Source organism: Oryctolagus cuniculus, chromosome 6 (assembly GCF_964237555.1).
Source record: "Oryctolagus cuniculus chromosome 6, mOryCun1.1, whole genome shotgun sequence".
In the NCBI taxonomy this organism is placed as follows: domain Eukaryota; kingdom Metazoa; phylum Chordata; class Mammalia; order Lagomorpha; family Leporidae; genus Oryctolagus; species Oryctolagus cuniculus.
The window spans coordinates 20,709,315-20,731,905 of NC_091437.1; the positions used below are offsets into that span (position 1 = coordinate 20,709,315).

The 22,591-nt window shown below is 42.2% G+C and overlaps 1 long non-coding RNA gene across 1 annotated transcript in view; it reads right to left on the reverse strand.

The window, feature by feature from the left end:
• The window catches only part of LOC127490670 (uncharacterized), a 116,400-nt gene that overhangs the window by 82,245 nt on the left and 11,564 nt on the right, over positions 1-22,591 (reverse strand). The gene's annotated exons all lie outside the window — the stretch shown is intronic.

Sequence of the window (22,591 nt, forward strand, 5' to 3'; positions counted from 1 at the left end):
TAAAAAAGGACTTTATTTTAAAATGATTTATTTATTTGTTTGAAAGAGTTATATATATATAGAGAGAGAGATCTTCCATCCGCTGGTTTACTCCGTAGATGACCACAATGGCCAGGGCTCAAAGCTGGGAGCCTGAATCATCATCCAGGTCTCTCATGTGGGTGGCAGGGGCTCAAATACTTGGGTCATCTTCCGCTGCTTTGCCAGGCCATTAGCAAGGAGCTGGATCAGAAGTGGAGCAGCCAGGACATTAACTACTGCTCAGGTGGGATGCTGGAGTTCCAAGTGGCAGCTTTACCTGCTATGTATGTCACCAGCCCCCCAAAAAAAGAATTAAAAAGGAATGACCAACAAACATGTGAAATTGTTCAAAATCATTAATAACCACGTTGAAACAGCTAGCATTATACAGGTACTGTGTTAGTCAAGGTAGGGCTGTATAACAAAACACTAAGTTTAAACAGTGAACTTATTTCAGTTTGTAAGGGTGAAAAGTCGAAGATCAGGCGCTAGCACTTTAATGTTTGGTGGTGGCCCACTTCCTGGTTCATAGCTACCTTCCTAATGTATCTTCATAGAGCATAAAGAAGGCTAGAGAGTTCTATGAAGTCTTTTGTAACGGTACTATCCCATTCGTGAGGAGCATTTCGATCCTTAATATAGACCCTAAAAAAATGTATGTTTATGTGCACCAGTAGTCACCCATAAAAATGCTTATCACAGGGGCTGGTGTGGTAGCGTAACTGGGAAAGACGCCTCCTGCAGTGCCGGCAACCCATATGGCGATGGTTCAAATCCCGTCTGTTCCACTTCTGATCCAGCTCTCTGCTATGGCCTGGGAAAGCAGTGGAAGATGGCCCAAGTCCTTGGGCCTCTGTACCCACGTGGGAGACCCGGAGAAAGCTCCTGGCTCCTGGCTTCGGATCTGCACAACTCTGGCCATTGCGGCCATCTGGAGAGTGAACCAGCGAATGGAAAACATCTCTCTCTCTCTCTCTCTCTCTCTCTCTCTCTCTGCCTCTCTGTAACTATGTCTTTAAAATAAATAAATAAATCTTTAAAAGAAAAAAGAACATTTGACAAAATTTAACTTTCCTATGTGATAAATACTCTCAGCACACTAGGAAGGTAAGGGGAACATTCATAACCAGAAAAATCGATCTATATAAAACCTTTGGTTTATATTTAATGGTGAAAACCTCCCTAAAATTAAAAATGGGACAAGAATACTTGCCCTTATCATTGCTATAAGAAAATGAAATAAAAGGCACATAGACTGGAAACAAAGAAATAAATGTCTCTTTTTGTAGAACTAGTTTTCTACATTGAAAATTATAAAGAATTTGTAACAAAGCTACTGAGATAATTAATAACTAATTAATAATTAACTACTGGGATAATTAATAACTAATAATTAAGCAAGGCCACATAATAAAAAAACTGCATTTCTGTATATTAGCTATTAACAATGAGAAACTGAAAATTTTAAAATAGTACTATTTTAAATATCACACAAAAATCATGACAGTCAGCCCTCCATACATGGTGGTACCACATCCACAGATTCAACCAACCATGGGTTGAAAATTTTTTTAAAAAATTGCTGGAGGGGCTGGCACTATGGGGCATAGAAGCACTGCAACACCAGCATCTCCTATGGCTGCCAGGTTGAATCTCTGCTGCTTCACTTGCAATCCAGTTCCCTGCTAATTCACCTAGGAAAGCAGTGGGAGATAGTCCAATTATATATGAGTAAGTAACTCAAAGATAGACCCCAAAAATGTATTATTCATTAAACAAAATACATTTAACTGCTGGAATAAATGACAGGACACTTGACCTGACATCACTGGCCCATGAAAACTTAACACAAATAAATATATTAACAATAAAAAAAAGAGAAGTCAATATCCATACATATGAACAGAAAAACATAAAAATGACAATCAGTCCTCACCAGGATCTAAAAATCCTAAGCAATCCAGCTCTAGTCAAAAACCAGAGGAAAGCTGAAATAAAATACTGCAACAAGAATTAAATGTAATTAATCAAATAATCATTGATAAGAAAGAACACAAGTCAGAAACTGAAAAACTCAGAATGGATACAGAAAATGAAAGATGTGGAATAGGGGCTAGTGTTGTGGCACAGCAGATTAAAGCCCTGGCCTGAATCGCCAGCATCCCATATGGGTGCCAGTTCTAGTCCCACCACCTACAACACTGGTATCCCATATGGGCACTGGTTTGAGTCCCAGCTGCTCCATTTCTGATCCAGCTCAATGCTGGTGGCCTAGGAAACCAGAGGAAGATGACCCAAGTCCCTGTGTCCCTGCACCCCCGTGGGAGACCTGCATGAAGCTACTGGCTCGTGCCTTTGGGCAGTGGTGGGACTATGAGTGGGAGGGCAGGTATGGTAGAAAGAATAACTATATTCCTAAAGTTGTACTTAAGAAATGGGGGGGCTAGTGCTGTGGCACAGCAGATTAAAGCCCTGGCCTGAATCGCCAGCATCCCATATGGGTGCCAGTTCTAGTCCCGGCTGCTCCTCTTCCAATCCAGCTCTCTGCTATGGCCTGGGAAAGCAGTAGAAGATGGCCCAAGTCCTTCCATCCACATGGAAGACCTGGAAAAAAATCCTGGCTCCTGGCTTCGGATTGGCACAGCTCCAGCCATTGCGGCCATTTGGGGAGTAAACCAGCAGATGGAAGACCTCTCTCTCTGTCTCTACCTCTCTCTGTAACTCTTTCAAATATATAAATTTTATAAAAAAGATATGTATTCATGAAATAAAAGGTTCTCTGAAGAAAATAAAAACAATTTAAAATAAATTTTAAAAAACTTTTAAAAGCTTTTAAAAAAATCCCCCATGTAGTGAGGATAAAGGAATTCCAAATCAGCTGCATCATCCTAAAATGGAAAATATCTAAATGTATGAGTCAACATTTTTATGAGAGTGACCTAACTTGCACAGGACTTTGCATAAATGAAGAATCAAAATTTTATCCCTCTGTGTCATGAACATTTTAGAATTTGTTTGCACATTACATCCAAACCCAGAGGGAGGGTAAGTTGGTAATGAGGTAAAGGGGCAGACCAATACAGAGCCAATCACTCATTCCACTTTGCTCTCCAAAGTCTTACCAAGACAAAATAGCTGATGAGTAAAGTCCTGTACAGACCTCTATGTGAAAACTTGACATTTTTGGGCCAGCGCCTAGGCTCAATAGGCTAATCCTCCACCTAGCGGCACCGGCACACCGGGTTCTAGTCCCCGTCAGGGTGCCGGATTCTGTCCCAGTTGCCCCTCTTCCAGGCCAGCTCTCTGCTGTGGCCAGGGAGTGCAGTGGAGGATGGCCCAAGTGCTTGGGCCCTGCACCCCATGGGAGACCAGGAGAAGCACCTGGCTCCTGCCTTCGGATCAGCATGGTGCACCGGCCGCAGCACGCCAGCCATGGCGGCCATTGGAGGGTGAACCAATGGAAAAAGAAGAGCTTTCTCTCTGTCTCTCTCTCTCACTATCCACTCTGCCTGTCAAAAAAAAAAAAAAAAAAAAAAAAAAAACACCTTGACATTTTTGAAGTAATTCAGGGCTTGGACCATGGTAATAATGCTTTGCTCCCCTGCATTCAGCTGCTTTGGCATCTGTTGCATCCAAAGAATTGAGTGGTAGTGGTTGCTGATGCTGTGGATGTGTGGCCTATTAACAATTAAGCAATTAACAATACTCAGGGTGGAGCAACACTTAGTCCAAAAAGCAATAACAATGATATTCTTAGGAAAGAACATGAAAGGTAGTATTTGGGATCTATAAAAGTCATTCACCTTCCTTCATTTCCATTCCCCAAATATATCCAGTATTTTCAGTTATTTCCTTTCATATCTTATTTCAAGTATATGCTTCAGAAAGTAGTGAGATTATCTTTAACATAAGAGGTTCAGTCTCAAAGAAGACACTGAAAATACACACATGGCCCAGCTCATTAGTGGGAAAGTAATTTATTTAAAATGCTAGGGAGAGGTGGGGAGAATTATGTGAATCAAGAGATTTGAGCAAGTTCTGATCCAAGGTAATACAAGAATGAGACACTAAGAAGCAAAGCACTAAAGCCATCTGTCACACCATTCAGTAGCAGCTATTTAATTTCTCTTCGATTTCTTAAAATTGGATTTCAGATTCCTGGAACATGGGACCTTCCTAGTTTTGATTCCATGGGTCCCCATGAAAGGTTCAGAGTTCCAAGAGCACATCACAGCTACACTTTAAATGATACAAAAAGCTTATGTAACATTTTTATCTCTGTATTTCTCAAATCCTAAAGGACAAAAAAGGTTGAGTATCCCCTATCTGAAATGCTCAGCACCAGAATTAGTTCAGATTTCAGAGGCTTTCAGATTTTGATTTGCATAGACTTTACTAGTTGCCCAGCCATAATGTAAAATCCAAAATGCTCCAAAATCCTTAAATAAATCTTTTTCTAAAAAAGAAAAAAGTTATTTACTTGAAAGTCAGAGGTACACTGAGAGAGAAGGAGAGGCGCAGAGAGAGAGGTCTTCCATCCACTGGTTCACTCCCCAGATGGCCACAACAGCCAGAGCTGTGCCAATCTGAAGCCATGGAGCCAGGAGCTTTCTCCTGGTCTCCCACGTGGGTACAGGGGCCCAAGGATTTGGGCCATTCTCCACTGCTTTCCCAGGCCATAGCACAGAGCTGGATCAGAAGTGAAGCAGACAGGACACAAATCAGCACCTACATTGGATGCTGGCACTGCAGGCAGAAGCTTTACCCACTACACCACAGCACCAGCCCCAATCCTTAACTTTTCTTTTTTTTTTTCCACAGGCAGAGTGGACAGTGAGAGAGATAGACAGAGAGAAAGGTCTTCCTTTGCCGTTGGTTCACCCTCCAATGGCCGCTGTGGCCAGCGCGCTGTGACCAGCGCACGGCGCCGATCCGATGGCAGGAGCCAGGTGCTTATCCTGGTCTCCCATGGGGTGTAGGGCCCAAGTACTTGGGCCATCCTCCACTGCACTCCCTGGCCACAGCAGAGAGCTGGCCTGGAAGAGGGGCAACAGGGACAGAATCCGGTGTCCCAACTGGGACTAGAACCCGGTGTGCCGGCGCTGCAAGGCAGAGGATTAGCCTAGTGAGCCGCAGCGCCAACCCCCAATCCTTAACTTTTTGAGTACTGTATTGTCACCCAAAGTTTTGGAGTTAGAAATCTCTGGATTTTGGATTTGAGGATTAGAGATTTTCCATCTGTATCAAGTTCTGAAGGCAACAAGAACAACTTTGAACATCTATGTACAAATAGAAACCCATGGATACTACTTACCCGCTAGGGGTCCCTTGAAAAAAGCCTTCAAGTTCAATCTGTAAGTAAGCAGAAGGTACAGCAGGATTTTCACAGCCCTAATCTCATTCTCTTTAGGAAAACCTGCTCAGTGATGTGAGCCTAGCAGTACAGTCCTTTATATACCAGAGAAGCAGAGAGTGAAGGGGGAGAGGGAAGAAGGTTACATGAAATTAAAAGGATATATCAAATAAAGAACAAACCAGAGGATATAATCTGACCTCAATGCAATCCACTTTCCACATAACTGAAATCACCCAAACATAGTGGAAACTGGGCCACTGGAGCAATGATTCTCTAAAACTGTTTTTTAACTACTGACCATTTTTTTAAAATTTTTTAAAGATTTATTTATTTATTTAAAGTCAGAATTAGGGGCTGGTGACATGGCACAGTAGCTTAATCCTCTGCCTGTGGTGCCAGCATCCCATATGGGCACCAGTTCAAGTTCTGGCTACTCCACTTCCAATCTAGTTCTCTGCTATGGCCTGGGAAAGCAGTAGAAGATGGCCCAAGTCCTTGGACCCCTGTACCCATGTGGGAGACTGGGAAGAACCACCTGGCTCCTGGCTTCAGACTGGCACAGCTCCAGCCGTTGCAGCCATTTGGGTAGTGAACCAACGGAAGGAAGACCTTTCTCTCTGTCTCTCCCTCTCACTGTCTGTAACTCTACCTCTCAAATAAAATAAAATAAAAAAGACAGAATTATAGATAGGCAGAGAGAGAGAGAGCCAGAGAGAGAGGTCCTTCATCCGCTGGTTCACTCCCCAGATGGCCTCAATGGCCAGAGCTGTGCCGATCCAAAACCAGGAGCCAAAAGCTTCTTCCAGGTGTCCCACGCAGCTGCAGGGGCCCAAGGACTTGGGCCATTCTCCACAGTTTTCCCAGGCCATAACAGAGAGCTGAATGGGAAGTGGAGCATCCAGGACTTGAACTGGCACCCATATGTGATGCCGATACTGCAGACAGTGGCCCTCACCTGCTACGTCACAGCAACTGCCACAGGACCACATTTTGGTTATTAAAATGTAAACTAATTCAAATTAGGTAAAATTTAAAAAACGTATCTCTCTCATACAAATCACATTTCAAACATTCGAACAGTCATATAACAGCATGTAAATGGCTACTTTGAAGTACTGGTTTTAAAACAACTTCTGGAATTAAAAAATGTGACAAAATCCTGTTATGGACTTATGAGGATCAACTTCAAATGAACCATTTGTGTAGTTCCCAGCTAGCTTACTGGCAAACTGCTTCTGGAGGAATTCTCTTTCAAGTAAATTGTACAAAGAATTGTACAGATAAAATTCCAAAGTAAGCAGTTCCCCTTTAAAAAGGGGGGGGGGGGACAAGAAATTACAAAATAAATGAGAAATAAGTCATTATGAAGAAGACTGGCAGGGAAAAAAGCAGAAATAGTTCATAAAAGTTCAGATATTATAATTATCTGACACACAGTATGAAAAAAGGGTACTTAATATATATAAAAAATTAAGTAGGAGCTCAAAATATGACAAAACTTCAATAACATATGGAGCAAACAATGAAAAACTACCCAAACTGAAGTATTACATAACTAAATGGAAAAATTAATAGATTGGGGCTAACAAAAAAGATGGAGAATAGGAAGGAAGTTTATTGCTCTAGTCTAGAGAAAGACTTTTTTTTTTTTTTTTTTTTTTTTTAAGTGAAGAGAGTGCCATCTCAGGGAAGAGTTAGGGAAAAAACTGTAGAGGAAATTCTACACGACCTAGAGAGACACTGTGGATCTATGTGGAGGGTGTGGACATACACAACTCAGGACCCCACAGCCAAGAGCCTCAGCCCTAGCTTTAAAGAATGAGTTGAGAACAGACTGCAGCAGCCCAAGCCTGGCGATAAAGCTGCAGGAAGAGCCTGTTTTGAGTCCAGGTTGCAACCCTGTGAGGGACAGTGTACTTGCCAACCTAGAGGAGAAAAAAGGGGGCATGTTTCTCTCTCCCTGACCATCTGGCACTGGCATCCTGTACCTACCAAGAGAGGGCATGCAGCATCTTAGACATCCATAACAGCTGTGCCGCTCGTGTCCATGTGTCCAGCAACCAGCTGAGAGGAGACGCCTGAGTCTGGTTGGGAGAATTGACAGGGGGTTGGGTGCTCGTGACTGTGGAGGCCTTGTGTGATGTGACTGTGAAAACACAGTGACTGCGCGGGAAGGCACAGAATGTGGCTGGGTCTTTGTGCAGTCACTGTAAACGGCCCCACACACTTGGGGTTCCTTGATGAGCACCACTGCTGTGGGATCTATGCTCACAGCAAAGATGGCATAGATCCTTTGTGTGATTCTTGTGGCAGTGCAGATAAATATTGTACCCATTAGGGCTAGTGTCCAGGCATTGGTCTCTTGGAGGAGAGGTGAGCATGAGACTATCCCAACAGAGCAGACCTCTGATTAAAAAAAAAAAAAAAAAAAAAAAAAAAGGATATTTACCTCGTCCAACTTGGATGTTACCTTGGACACTCCCTTCACGCTGGAACACTGAACAGAACTCCCTGTCCAGACCTAGCACATGCCTCTGGGTATTCACTGAAAGAACAGACACTCTACTAAGCCACAGGGGTATAACAGTCCAAAGATAAAAGCCATCACAGGGGAAAAAAACAGTAAGAATCTCCACAAATGCCTAAAAGTAAGTGCAGCAATTCAAGAATAAGTAGAACAACATGATGTCCCCAAAAGCACACAACACTTCAATATTAGAATGTGAAGATGAAGAGACTGAAGAAACGTTAAAAACAGAATTCAAAAATTGATCATAGGATTACTTAGAAGTAATCAGAAGCAAATCTACAAATTAAAGAAATCCATACATGATATGAATGAACATTTTTCTCATGAAACTGAGATTTTAAAGAGAAATAAAATGAACTACTAAAAATGAAAAATTCAATAAATCAAATAAAAAATACAGTGGAAAGCCTTAACAACAGACTCAGTGAGGGAGAAGAAAGAATATCCAAGTTAGAAGACAAATCTCTGGAAATTTCACAAAAGAAAGGCAGGAAGGCAGACAGACAGGAAGGCAGACAGACAGGAAGGCAGACAGACAGGAAGACAGACAGAAAGACAGACAGAAAGACAGAAAGACAGAAAGAAAGAAAGAAATTAGAAAACTAAAAACAATGTCAGAGATTTATGGGAAACTATCTAATAACCCAATATAAGGGTCTTAGCAGTTCCTGAAGGTGTGGAAAGAGAGAATGGATTAGAAGGCCTTTTTAGTGAAATAATTACAGAAAAATCCCTAATTTAGAGAAAGAAAGGGACATCTAAGTATAGAAAGCACACAGACCTGACCAAAAAAATCCTCACCACAGCACGTTGTAGTCAAACTCTCCACAGTGAAACATAAAGAAAAATTTCTAAAATGTGCATGAAGAAACACCAGCAAGACCTCTACCTTACACTTTACACAAAAATCCAAACAACATGGATTAAAGATCAAAATCTATGATCTAACACCATCACATTACTAGAGAACACTGGGGAAACCCAGCAAGACACTGGCACAGGAAAAGACTTCCTGGAAAAGACCCCAGAGGCACAGGCAGTCAAGCCAAAATTAACAAATGGGACTGCTTCAAATTGAGAAGTTCTGTATGGCAAAAGAAACAGGAAAGTAGAGCAGCAACTGACAGAATGGGAGAAATTATCTGCAAACTATGCAATTGATAAAGGATTAATAGCCAGAATATATGAAGAGATCAAGAAACTCCATAACAACAAAACAACCCTGTTAAGAGAGGGACAAAGGTCTTAGACATTTTTCAAAACAGGAAATCCGCCAGCGCCGTGGCTCACTAGGCTAATCCTCCACCTTGCAGCGCCGGCACACCGGGTTCTAGTCCCGGTCGGGGCGCCAGATTCTGTCCCGGTTGCTCCTCTTCCAGGCCAGCTCTCCGCTGTGGCCAGGGAGTGCAGTGGAGGACGGCCCAAGTACTTGGGCCCTGCACCCCATGGGAGACCAGGATAAGTACCTGGCTCCTGCTATCGGATCAGCGCGGTGCACCAGCCACAGCGCGCCGGCCGCGCCGGCCATTGGAGGGTGAACCAACGGCAAAGGAAGACCTTTCTCTCTGCCTCTCTCTCTCACTGTCCACTCTGCCTGTCAAAAAAAGAAAAAAAAAAAAAAGAAAGAAAACAGGAAATCCAAATGGCCAACAGACACATGAAAAAAATGTTCAGGATCACTAGCTGCCAGGGAAATACACATCAATACTACAATGAGGTTTCACCTTACCCCAGTTAGAATGGCTTTCATACAGAAATCAACAAACAACAAATGCTGGAGAGGATGTGGGGAAAAAGGTACCTTAATCCACTGTTGGTGGGAATGCAAACTGGTAAAACCACTACGGAAGACAGTTTGGAGATACCTCAGAAATCTGAATATAGTCCTACCATATGACCCAACCATCCCACTCCTCAGAATTTACCCAAGAGAAATGAAATCAGCAAATAAAAGAGTTATCTGCAACCCCATGTTTATTGAAGACATGGAATCAACCTAAATGCCCATCAATCAAAGACTGGATAAATAAATTATGAGATATGTACTCTATGGAATACTATACAACAGTAAAAACAAAACCCACAAAATCCAGTCATTTGCAACAAAATGGATGAATCTGAAAAACATCATACTTAGTAAATAAGCCAGTCCCAAACCCAAAAGAACAAATACCATATGTTCTCCCTGATCCATGACAACTAACAGAGCACCTAAAAGGAAACCTTTAAAAGTGAAACTGACACTATACAAAACAATTACTTGAACAGCCCCTGTCTTGACTGTCGACGAACAGTTTTTTTAGTTTTTTTTTTTATTAGCTTCTTTTTCTACTTAATACCATTGGTCAAACTCTTTATTTAACATAGAATTATTCATAGGTGTATAAATTCAACTGAAAAAATTCCAATAAAAAAATAAGAGTGGGAATAAAAACTTGCCATGGGACTTCAAATCCCATTAAGCTGGGTGGTACTAAGGCCATCTTACATGTTAAAGTGATCATATTAAGTGTGTAACTGATCATGTCAATAGGATTTAGTGTCAAAGGGATCACATAATAAGATGAAGTATATGGTACTAACAATAAATAGAATTAAAAAGAAGAGAATGATCCAACATGGGAAGCAGACCACACAGCAGATTCACAGTATGACAAATGCCCTAAACAGCACTCTGGCCTCAGAATCAGCCCTTAAGGCATCCGATCTGGCTGAAAAGCCCATGAGAGCATTCCAGGCATGGAAAGCCAAGACACTGTGGCAAAAAATAATCTCCATCCATGAAGGATCTCTGTGAGTGAGATCCCAGTGGAAAGAAGGGGCCATCAAAGAAGGATGTACTTTTCTCTGAAGGGAGGAGAGAACTTCCACTTTGATTATGGCCCTGTCTAAATACTGATACCTTGTCAACTCAAAAGGTTTCCAGGCCGGCGCCGCGGCTCACTAGGCTAATCCTCCGCCTAGCGGCGCCAGCACACCGGGTTCTAGTCCCGGTCGGGGCGCTGGATTCTGTCCCGGTTGCCCCTCTTCCAGGCCAGCCCTCTGCTGTGGCCAGGGAGTGCAGTGGAGGATGGCCCAGGTGCTTGGGCCCTGCACCCCATGGGAGACCAGGAAAAGCACCTGGCTCCTGGCTCCTGCCATCGGATCAGCGCGGTGCGCCGGCCGCAGCGCGCTGGCCGCGGCGGCCATTGGAGAGTGAACCAACGGCAAAAGGAAGACCTTTCTCTCTGTCTCTCTCTCTCACTGTCCACTCTGCCTGTCAAAAAAAAAAAAAAAAAAAAAAAAAAGGTTTCCATAGTCTTGGCAGCTCATGACAAGAGACTCAAAAGATCACTGGCATCATAAATAAGAGTGCAAATTGTTAAATCAACAACAGGAGTCACTGTGTACTTACTCTCCATGTAGGAATTCTGTCATTAATGAGCTGTACTATGAGAACTAATGGTAAAACTTATCTTCAAACAGTACTTTATACTTTGTGTGTCTGTGTGGGTGCAAACTGTTGAAATCTTTACTTAGTATAGAGTTTGGTTTTTTATTTATTTATTTATTTTTTCCACAGGCAGAGTGGACAGTGAGAGAGAGAGACAGAGAGAAAGGTCTTCCTTTGCCGTTGGTTCACCCTCCAATGGCCGCCACGGCCAGCGCACCACGCTGATCCGAAGGCAGGATCCAGGTGCTTCTCCTGGTCTCCCATGGGGTGCAGGCCCTAAGCACTTGGGCCATCCTCCACTGCACTCCCAGGCCACAGCAGAGAGCTGGCCTGGAAGAGGGCAGCTGGGACAGAATCCGGCGTCCCGACTGGGACTAGAACCCGGTGTGCCGGCGTCGCAGGCGGAGGATTAGCCTATTGAGCTGCGGCGCCGGCCGAGTTTGTTTTCTGTATATAAAGATAACTAAAAATGAATCTTAATGAAGAATGGGATGGGAGAGGGAGTAGAAGATGGGACAGAAGTGGGGGGGGGCAGGTATTGGGAGGAAGAACCACTATATTCCTTTTTTTAAAAAAAGATTTATTTATTTTTATTTGAAAGTCAAAGATACACAGAGAGAGGAGAGGCAGAGAGAGAGAGAGAAAAGTCTTCCATCCGATGGTTTACTCCCTAATTGGCCGCAATGGCTGGAGCTGCGCCAATCCAAAGCCAGGAGCCAGGAGCTTCTTCTGGGTCTCCCATGTGGGTGCAGGGGCCCAAGAAGTTGAGCCATCTTCTACTGCTTTCCCAGGCCATATCAGAGATCCAAATCGGAAGTGGAGCAGCTAGAACTAGAACCATGTGCCCATATGGGATGCCGGCGCTTCAGGCAAGGGTGTTATCCTGCTGTGCCACAGTGCTGGCCCCAGAACCGCTATATTCCTAAAGCTGTACCTACGAAATTTGTATTCATTAAATAACAACTTTCTTAAAAAAATACTATTTTGAAGTCTCAAGTCCAAGGACAAAGACTCTGCATGGTTCAAGAAAAAAAAAAAAAAAAAAAACACAAAAAGGTATTCTACAAAGAAACCAGAGTTGGACTGCAGTCATTACCACACCAAATTCTAGAAACAAAAAGAGTTCCTGAGGCCAAACTTTCAGTTTTGGCACACTGGAAGTAAGACAAGACTAAAGTGAATATAAGTATTTTGAACAAGCAAAAGAGGGTTTCCTGGAAAGTTTCTTAAAATAAACTCACATTAACTCACTATATTAGACTAAGAAAATGAAAATAAATGATACTTTCCTTCCACAAAATAAAATCAAAAACATAAAAAACACCCACAGGACTCATGCCTCATCATAAAAAATGCAACAAAAATTAAACAAGTTCTTTCAGAAATTGTAGAAAATATAGAGAAGGACCGATCCTTGAGAAAACAGAAAGCAAGGTGCCAGCATTGTGGTATGGTGGGTTAGGCCACCTACGAAATTGGTATCCCCTGTGAGCACCAGTTGGAGTCCCAGCTGTTCCACTTCCAATCCAGCTCCCTACTAATGCACCTGGGAAAACAGAATACTATGGCCCAAGGGCTTGGGATCCTGCCAACCACATGGGAGACCAGGATGGAATTCCTGGCTCCTGGCTTCGGCCTGATCCAGCCCTGGCCACTGCAGGCATTTGGGAAGTAAACTGGCAGATGGAAAATCACTCTCTTCCTCTCTGTGTGTAACTCTAACTTTCAAATGAATGAATAAATATTTTTTTAAAAGAAAGAAAAGAGAAACCACGGAAGCCCTATGATAACTCCATCTTTCTGCCTGCAGACAAATTCTGGACGTCACTATACGTACAAGTAACACAAACAGGACTCAGTACTAACTAAAGGAGACATAGTCCAGGGTTTGGAAATGCCAATGAAAACTGAAGAACAGAGTAACAGGGCCAATTCATTTTTCCCATCTCAACTAAGAAAATGCAAACACCCATGATTCCAGGTCCTCTGTGAACTCCTACTAACTAGTGCTTTGGTGGATGAGCCACAGGTCAGGTTTGCTGTTCCAATTTTTCATTCAATTAAACAGAAGAAACTAGAGCACAGAAATGATCTCAAACTTTTTCCACATATACGTTGGTAAGCAGGAAGAGAAGTGATAGGAACAGCAGCAGCAAAAGGTCTGTAGGAAAAAAACTTCCACTTTATATATTGGAGGCTGAAATCTTTATATATGCTACAACACAGACAGGACTTGAACAAAACATGTTTAGTGAAATAAGTGAGATACAGAAGTACAAATACTGTGTGATTCCACTTATATGAACTAAATTCATAGACTCAGAAAGCAGAACAGAAATTGCCAGGGGCTGGGGGGAAAGAATGAAGGAGAGTTACCATTTAATGGCTACACAGTACATGTTGAAGGTGATATTTTACATTGGGTGTAGATAGGGGTGATGGGTACAAAGCATAGTCACAACAGGTAAAATAATGAATATTATGTTATGTATATTTACAATAAAGAACAGAGTAAAAATCAAAAGCTGATTCTTTAAGAGATTTTTAATGGTGAAATGATCAAGAAAAAAAGATGCAAATCAGGAAACAGTGAACTAAAATGAGAATAATCAATACTAAAAAGAATTTATTTAACATCATAAAGGCATAAATATGAACAAATACTGGCCAATGAATTTTAACACTTAGAAAAATGGAGTGATAAAACTTGTTACAAAAAGAAACAGAATGCTTAAATAGAAAATAAAACATTAAGAAATGGAAATATATCAAATATCTATCTAAATAATTCCAAGATCTTGATATTTTTGAGACACATTAAACTTTCAAGGAATATATTCTCAAATACCTTCACAGCTCAAAAACAGAATAAGAAAAATGAGGGTCATGAACACACATGTGATACATGTATAAACATATACACACAGCACAGTTCCCCAACAGGTAGGTCCTGGAAAGCAGTACTCTTCACCACCAACCAGTCCTTATTTACTTGCTTTAGCATCTCCTTCATGTCCACTAATTCCACCAAATCTTCCTTAACTTTATGGATTACAAGGCTCAATGTATCTCTTTTCTCAGTCCAGCTAAGGGATTTGTTGGAAGGGAAAAGTGAACAGACAAAATTAATTAAATCAAAATTAAGGGATTTTATTATAGCAAAATAAAATGGCAGCTCTATGCTTAGTGTATAAAGTTAACTGAAAATAGATCTTAGTGGGCTGGCTCCATGGCTCACTTGGCTAATCCTCCGCCTGAGGCGCCGGCATCCTATATGGGTGCCGGGTTCTAGTCCCGGCTGCTCCTCTCCCAGTCCAGCTCTCTGCTGTGGCCTGGGAGGGCAGTGGAGGATGGCCCAAGTGTTTGGGCCCTGCATCCGCATGGGAGACCAGGAGGAGGCACCTGGTTCCTGGCTTCGGATCGGAGCAGCTCTGGCCGTAGCAGCCATTTGGGGGTTGAACCAATGGAAGGAAGATGGAAGGAAGACCTTTCTCTCTGTCTCTCCCTCTCCTTGTCTAACTCTATCTGTCCAAAAAAAAAAAAAATAGATCTTAGTAAAAATAAGAATAGGGGCCGGCGCCACAGCTCACTTGGCTAATCTTCCACATGTGGCACTGGCACTCCAGGTTCCAGTCCCGGTTGGGGTGCCGGATTCTGTCCCGGTTGCCTCTTCCACTCCAGCTCTCTGATGTGGCCCAGGAAGGCAGTGGAGGATGGCCCAAGTGCCTGGGCCCTGTACCCACATGGGAGACCAGGAGGAAGCACTTGGCTCCTGGCTTCGGACTGGCGCAGCGCGCCGGCCATAGCGGCCATTTGGGGGGTGAACCAATGGAAAAAGACCTTTCTCTCTCTCTCTCTCTCACTGTCTAACTCTGCCTTAAAAAATAAATAAATAAATAAATAAATAAACTCCTAGGCCTGGAGAAAAAGGAAGAGGAGAGAGATGCTTGTGCCTGGAGAGGGTGGAGCTGTGGCCGTGCAGGAGACCTGGAAGAAGCTCCCGGCTCCTGGCTTCGGATCATTGCAATTCTGGCCATTGCGGCCATCTGGGGAGTGAACCAGTGGATGGAAGGCCTCTCTCTGTCTCTACCTCTCTCTGTAACTCTGTCTTTCAAATAAAATAAATCTTGAAAAAAAAAAAATTCTTGGTTGACAATTCTTGGAAATTTTTTTCCAACATTCTGATACCTCATCTCCCTTTTTTCTTGCTTTGTGGTTTCTGGTGAGAAGGCAGAGCTGATAATCTTATTAAGGATTCCCTGTTGCTTTCTCTTTCTGTTTTCAAATGTCTCTCTTGATGTAGATCACTGGCTTTCAATAGTTTCACTTTGATGTGTTGATCTTTTAGGTTTACCTTCACTGTAGTTCCTGAGCTTTTTGGATATGCAGATTAGTGTTTGTTTATTTTTAATCAAGTTTGTAAAGTTTCCTGCCATTATTTCTTCAAATATTCTTTCTGTCCCTTTCTCTTTCTTCTTAAACTCTCATTCAGCATGTACTGATACACTTGATGATTTTCCCTAAGTCTATGAGGCTCCATTCATTTTTCTTCATTCTTTTTTCTTTCTGTTCCTCAAATGGGGGCAATCTCAACTGACCTGCTGCAAATCCATTATTCTTCTGTCAGTTGAAATCTGATGGTGATTTCCTTGAGTAAATTTTATATTTCAGTTTTATTATTTTTAAACTTCAGGATTTACTTTTGGTTCATTTTTTTATAATTTCTTTTTACATACATACCTTAAATTTTTGTCTCTTTATTGGTAAGACATTCTCATTTAATTCTTTAGACATGTCTTTAGTTCTTTGAAAACATTTATAACTAATGTCTGTTTTTCATAAGTTCAATGTCTGAGCCTCCAGATTTTTTTTCTAAAAGCCACCCTAATGTCCTGTTTTGACATCTAAAATATATGCTATGAGAACTCTGATAATCAGATTTATTGTTGTCCTGCCCCCTATGATTTGTTTTTGCTGTCTGTTGTTGATGATGATGTTTATTTAGCACTGGACTAAACCTGTAAACTACATATTCTTTGTATTATGAGGCAACTAAAGTCTCAGCTCAGGTTATCACAGGGATCAACTAATTATCGGCCAGAGGTTTTCTCAGATACATTGCACCACCAAGCTTCCCAGCCTTTGTCAAGGGGATTACGCACTAGGCAGTGGCTTCAATACTCAGACAAGCACTTTCATTTTTCAAAGGGAGTGTTGATTGAAAGAAATCTAGTTGAATTTCTTTGAAAATAGGAAGTCTTTAGCAACCTATTAACTTCACTCTTATTTTCCATCTCTATATCTCTCTGCACTATAATCTGGTTGATCTCCCCCAGGCAATCTTCTAGATTACACATTTTCTCTTTATCTATACGTAATCTGTTGCATTATTAATCATGGCCCAGTCAGAAAAGAAAAAGGCACAGCATGAAATCAAAGGAAAAAAAAAATTGAAACCACACTGTGATATCAAAGAGAATTCACCACAGGGAATGAAAAAGCCATAAGAGAACAAAAGATAACATAGAAATAGAACTATTAATAGAAAGCAGTTCCCTTTGTTACAGCTAGGGAGACAAAGGGAAGATAGGACTGCTAAATCTAGCGCCTTGATTTAAACATAGGGACCCTACAGAGTTATAACCCAGACCTCAAATGAAGTTGTTATTGTCCAAATATTTCTGGAGCTGGAAAAGGGGGCACCAGAGGTTGTGGATTCAGATTTCTGATGCAGTGGTACTGCTCTCTATGAATTGTTACAATAAAAGTGGTTCTGTAATACTAGGGAAAAACTGAAAACTGTAAACTAACACCTTGGAGTTCAAAACCATTTCTAGATCAACACTGACTAGCAAAACAGAAAAGAGCAGGTCATTTCTTCCTTCTATCACTTTTCAGTCTACCTCTAGTGTACTAGTTGACAGAAAATGACAGCAAGCTGGTTGACAAAAGAGAAATGTAGCTTACCAAATCCTAGTTCCAGAATCAAAAAGCAGAATACAGAAGTCTAAATTTCAATCTGAGAGACAACAGCTTAATAAATAGTGTATGCTGTTTATACTATTCAGTGAGTTTTTGATTTCAAGAACTGTTTACTTTTAGAAAATATATTTGGGGGTGGCCGGCGCCGCGGCTCACTAGGCTAATCCTCCGCCTAGCGGCGCTGGCACACCAGGTTCTAGTCCCGGTTGGGGCACCGGATTCTGTCCCGGTTGCCCCTCTTCCAGGCCAGCTCTCTGCTGTGGCCAGGGAGTGCAGTGGAGGATGGCCCAAGTCCTTGGGCCCTGCACCGCATGGGAGACCAGGAGAAGTACCTGGCTCCTGCCATCGGATCAGCGCGGTGCGCCGGCCGCAGCGCGCTGGCCGCGGCGGCCATTGGAGGGTAAACCAACGGCAAAGGAAGACCTTTCTCTCTGTCTCTCTCTCTCTCACTGTCCACTCTGCCTGTCCAAAAAAAAAAAAAAAAAAGAAAAGAAAAGAAAATATATTTGGGGGGCTAGCACCGTGGCTCACTTGGTTAATCCTCTGCCTGAGGCGCCAGCATCCTTTATGGGTGCCGGGTTCTAGTCCCGGCTGCTCCTCTCCTAGTCCAGCTCTCTGCTGTGGCCCGGGAGGGCAGTGGAGGATGGCCCAAGTGCTTGGGCCCCTGCACCCGCATGGGAGACCAGGAGGAGGCACCTGGTTCCTGGGTTCGGATCAGCGCAGAGCTGGCTGTGGCGGCCATTTGGGGAATGAATCAATGGAAGGAAGACCTTTCTCTGTCTCTCTCTCTCTCTCACTGTCTATAACTCTACCTGTCAAAAAAATAAAATAAAATAAAATCCAGTACTAAAAAAAATTTTTTTGGGTCCTTATTCAAATCTTCCTGAATTTCTTTAAAGAACTGTGTTCCTTTCTTGTGTTTTCTATTTCAGGTTTGACATATTTAATCATTTAAAATGTGCATCTCTTATAAGTGTCTACTATATGAAGTTTTTGGTCTAATTTTAATTCTGCTTTCTATCATCTCTGCTATGGCCTGGGATAGCAGCGGAAGATGGCCCAACTCCTTGGGCCCCTGCACCTGCATGGGAGACCCGGAAGAAGTTCCTGGCTCCTGCTTCAGATCGGTGCAGCTCCAGCCATTGCTGCCAATTGGGGAGCAAACCAGCAGATGGAAGATCTCTTTCTCTCTGCCTCTGCCTCTTCTCTCTCTGTGTAACTCTGACTTTCAAATAAATAAATAAGTCTTAAAAAAAAAAAAGTATGATACTTCCCAACCTAGCCGCTCCAGCCTTCTTTTCACCCTCTTTCCTCCTTTCTTATTTTTCCTTTCATTTTCACAGTGGTTTCTCTACTTAATACTTGTTGAATTCTTTATTTAGTGGAGGGTTAAGCTTGCCCTAGAGATACCCTCAGCAGATGGGTTCTAGGGCAACTTTCCTTGTCCTCCACCCCATGTATGCCAAAATCTGAAGATGTTCGAGTCTGTTCTATAAAATAGCATAACATTTGCCTATAACCTCTGCATATCCTATAATATACTGTAATAAATCATTTCTAGATTACTTGTACTATCTAATACAACCTAAATAGTATGCAAATAGTTGTTATACTGTGTTTAGAAATAATACGAAAAAATTTCTATATTACTTCAGTACTCATGCAATTTTTTCCCCAGTATTTTCAATCTGTTGCTGATTGAATTTGTACATGTGGGAACCTGTGAACATAGAAGGCTGACTTTATAATGAGCCTCGTTTGGGCTATATTCACACAGAAGAAATTATCGGCCATTTAAGTAGAGCTGGAGCTGCAAGCTGGAAAGTGACAAAAGCTGGAATTAAAAGTTATCAAAATATAGGAAGTATGTAGAAGTCAGAGCCTTTAGAGTATGCAAGATGACCACAAAGAAACCCTGAGCCATAAATAAGGATAGAGAAAAGCGGACCAGACAGTACCGAAAAGTTATAAAAAGAGGGGGAAAAAAAAACCAAACAGAGGAAGCCAAGAGAAGGGTTTACACAGTGTCTCTCTGGATTTCACATTTATAAAAAACATTAAGTAACACACTGACTAAAAAACTAAGAGACATAATGGACCTAATTCAGGAGCATGTGAGGTCAATCTCAAAGCAGCACTCACTGACCATGAAGGAAATATCAAAACTGTGAAGTCACCAGCCCAATAAATCACCAAGGGAAAAAAGTTCTTCTAGAGAAAAACCCTGGAAGCTCAGGCAGTTCTATAAAGGCTTGCTCACTCAGGGCTCCTCTTCCAAGGTACCTGACTCCACAACCTCAACTGTATCCCGTTCCTAAAAAGGAAGGGAGCAGACTACACTTTTACTAGTAAGCATTTTCTGAAAGGTCTTGATTAGTCTCTGATCTTTGAACAGGATAAAGCTGATCTCATTTGGAATTTTTGTTTTTAACATATTTTTAATTTATACTACAGTCAAAGGCTTAATGATCCATCAAATAAAAGGTTTAACAAGTAAAAAGCAAATCAGGCCCTAATTTAGCAGGAATGTTAGGCAAGGGCTATAAACATCAATTGAATGGAAGGATGACCTATTTCACCCATATACAGCAAATTTTACAGTAACACAGATCATTAAGGCTACATTAATATAACATTCATAATTATTAGTTTGATAAATATATAAAACAAAGGCTGATAAAAACTGTATTTGTAGCAATGCAATACTGATACACATAGGCATTTTTTCTTTCTAAATTTTAGTTCCCACATTGAAAGAAAGAACCACTTTTAACTTTAAAACATGCAACCCACAAATTCAGAAATTCTCTTCATAGGGCTCCAGACTTTTCATTCTATGATGCTACTTCTAAAGCAAACCAGTGTAATAAATTAATTAAGGTTACTCTCTGGTGAAGGTCGGATTGCAATGTATTCTCACTAAAAGGTTCTAAATCTGATGGAATGCCTACAAAACCATACTTTTCCATTTTATCGTAATGAACCCAAGTTCTAACCCAAGATGTGAATTCTTTAACTGTAACAGGTTTGAGGCACTCTAAAACTATTGCCAAAAATTAGTGTGTACTTCTTAAGGGACAAAGTCCCCCAAATTTCATAAGATTCTCCAGGGATCTGTCACACCAAAGGTTAACACTCACTATAACTTTTTTTCCACATTCAGCTCTGTTATTCACTGAGTATTCTAGATATATAAGGTGTCTAGAAATGAACTCAAGGGAAAGATTTGAATGCAAAAAGACAACCTAATTAATCATGAGCATAGAAATGTTAAAGCAGTGCAGAATGGTTAAGACCCTTCCTTCCAGGGTATATTCTGAATCCTGGAAGTGCACAGTAGGTGAGCAGATGAGGAGGAGCTAGCAGGGGAGGCTGGGAACACAAGAACTATGAAAACCAAAGTGCCCCCCGAAAGGAAAAAAAACATCAAAAATGTCTACTGGGGCCGGTGCTGAAGAGTAGTGAGCTAAGCCTCTGCCTGTAGCACCGGAATCCCATATGGGTGCTGGTTCAAGTCCCAGCTGCTCCTCTTCTGATCCAGCTCTCTGCTATGGCATGGGAAGGCGGTAAAGGATGGCCCAGACTTGGGTCCCTGCACCGGCGTGGGAGACCTGTAAGAGGCTCCTGGTTTCTGGCTTCTGGCTTTGGATCAGCTCAGCTCCAGCTGATGCAGCCATCTGGGGAGTGAACAAGGAGGTGGAAGACCTTTCTGTCTCTCCTTTTTTCTGTAACTCTGCCTCTCAAATAAATAAAATCTTAAAAAAAAAAAAAAAAATGCCTACTGGATTGGTATTTGGCCACTAGGAGGACCCAGAACACTTTCCTACACAACTTCAAGGAATAAGTTCAGGTGGATTCACTCTGTCAAAAATAATGTTCCAAATGACAAGATTTCATTTTTTTTTTTTTTATGGCATGGATGGAACCAGGGGCCATTACGTTAAGTGAAATAAACCAAACACAGGAAGACGAGCTTATGTTAAATGAAATAAGCTAAGTACAAAAGACAAGTATCACATGATCTCGGTCATGTATGCAATCTTAAAACAGGTAATTTCAAAGAAGTGAAAAGTGTAACAGTGCTGGGGAAGGAAGAGGGGAGACAGGATCTAGGAAAGGCTACTAAGTCACAGCTAAGTAGGAATAAAAAGTTCTGGATCTACTGCACAGTAGGGTGACCACTGACCATATGAATATACCATATATTTCTCAATTTTAAAAAAACCCTTAAGATAGGATCTTAGGATGTTTTGATTCTAAAGAAACGTTATGTATTTGAGGAAATAGATACGTTAACCCTGACTGCTTACTGCACAATGTGTACATGTACTGAAACATTACAAGGTAACCCATAAATACGTATAACTTTCCTATGTATCAAAATTTTTCTTTATCAAAATTCTTTAGCATACACACATACAAAAATAAAGAATGAGAAGAAGAAAGGAAACAGAGAGTCAGGCAAAAACACGGCAAATACAGCAAACGGTTTTAAGCACTTCGCTAGCGAAATTAAGAAAACAGCTGTGCGCCCATCAGGGCCAAGGGGTCTTTGGTTATCACTCTGTAAGGCTCTGTTGCTGCAGGTGGATGAGAAGGGTAGACTGCTTTTCAGAGTGAAATCAGGGAAGACAGCCCCTGGGAGCCTGACGCTCCTCCACACCACAGTAACATACTTTGATGCAGGCTCTGAAAAGCCCCCTTAACACCATAAAGCTTTGGGTTTGCCAAAACCCAAGGCCTTTTCCTACCATTTCCAGTCTCTTATCCCACAACTGCAGTAAAAAAAAAAAAAAAAAAAAAAAAAAGTTTTTGCCAAGTTTATAATTAAAAAGTCACAAACATCAAAACAACCTCTTCAAAGTCCGACCAGCCTTCGGGTCTTCCCTCAGGGCTGCCCCCCAACCCCCCACCCACCCGCGTACCTCTTCCCGCAGCTCCTGCCCGCCCGCTCCCGCCACGCCTGGAGGGGAGGCCCAGCCACAACCGGTAAGCCAGGGCCTTCGCAGCCACAGCCTCGGCCGCCACAGCCGTGCGGTCAAGCTGAGTCGCCAGTCTCGCCGCCGTACCTCAGGGACACGCGCCAGAGGCCTTTTCCAGAGACCTTTTCCAGAGACCTCTGGCCCTGCCCCTCCCGCGAGATCCCTTAAGCTCCGCCCCCCACCTTCGGCCCCGCCCCCTGACGCCTTCCGCGGTCCCTGAGCCTTGGCCTGCCAGGTGTAGGCCAAAGCCCAGACCCTGCGGATAAAGGTGTGAAAGTAAAGTCCCT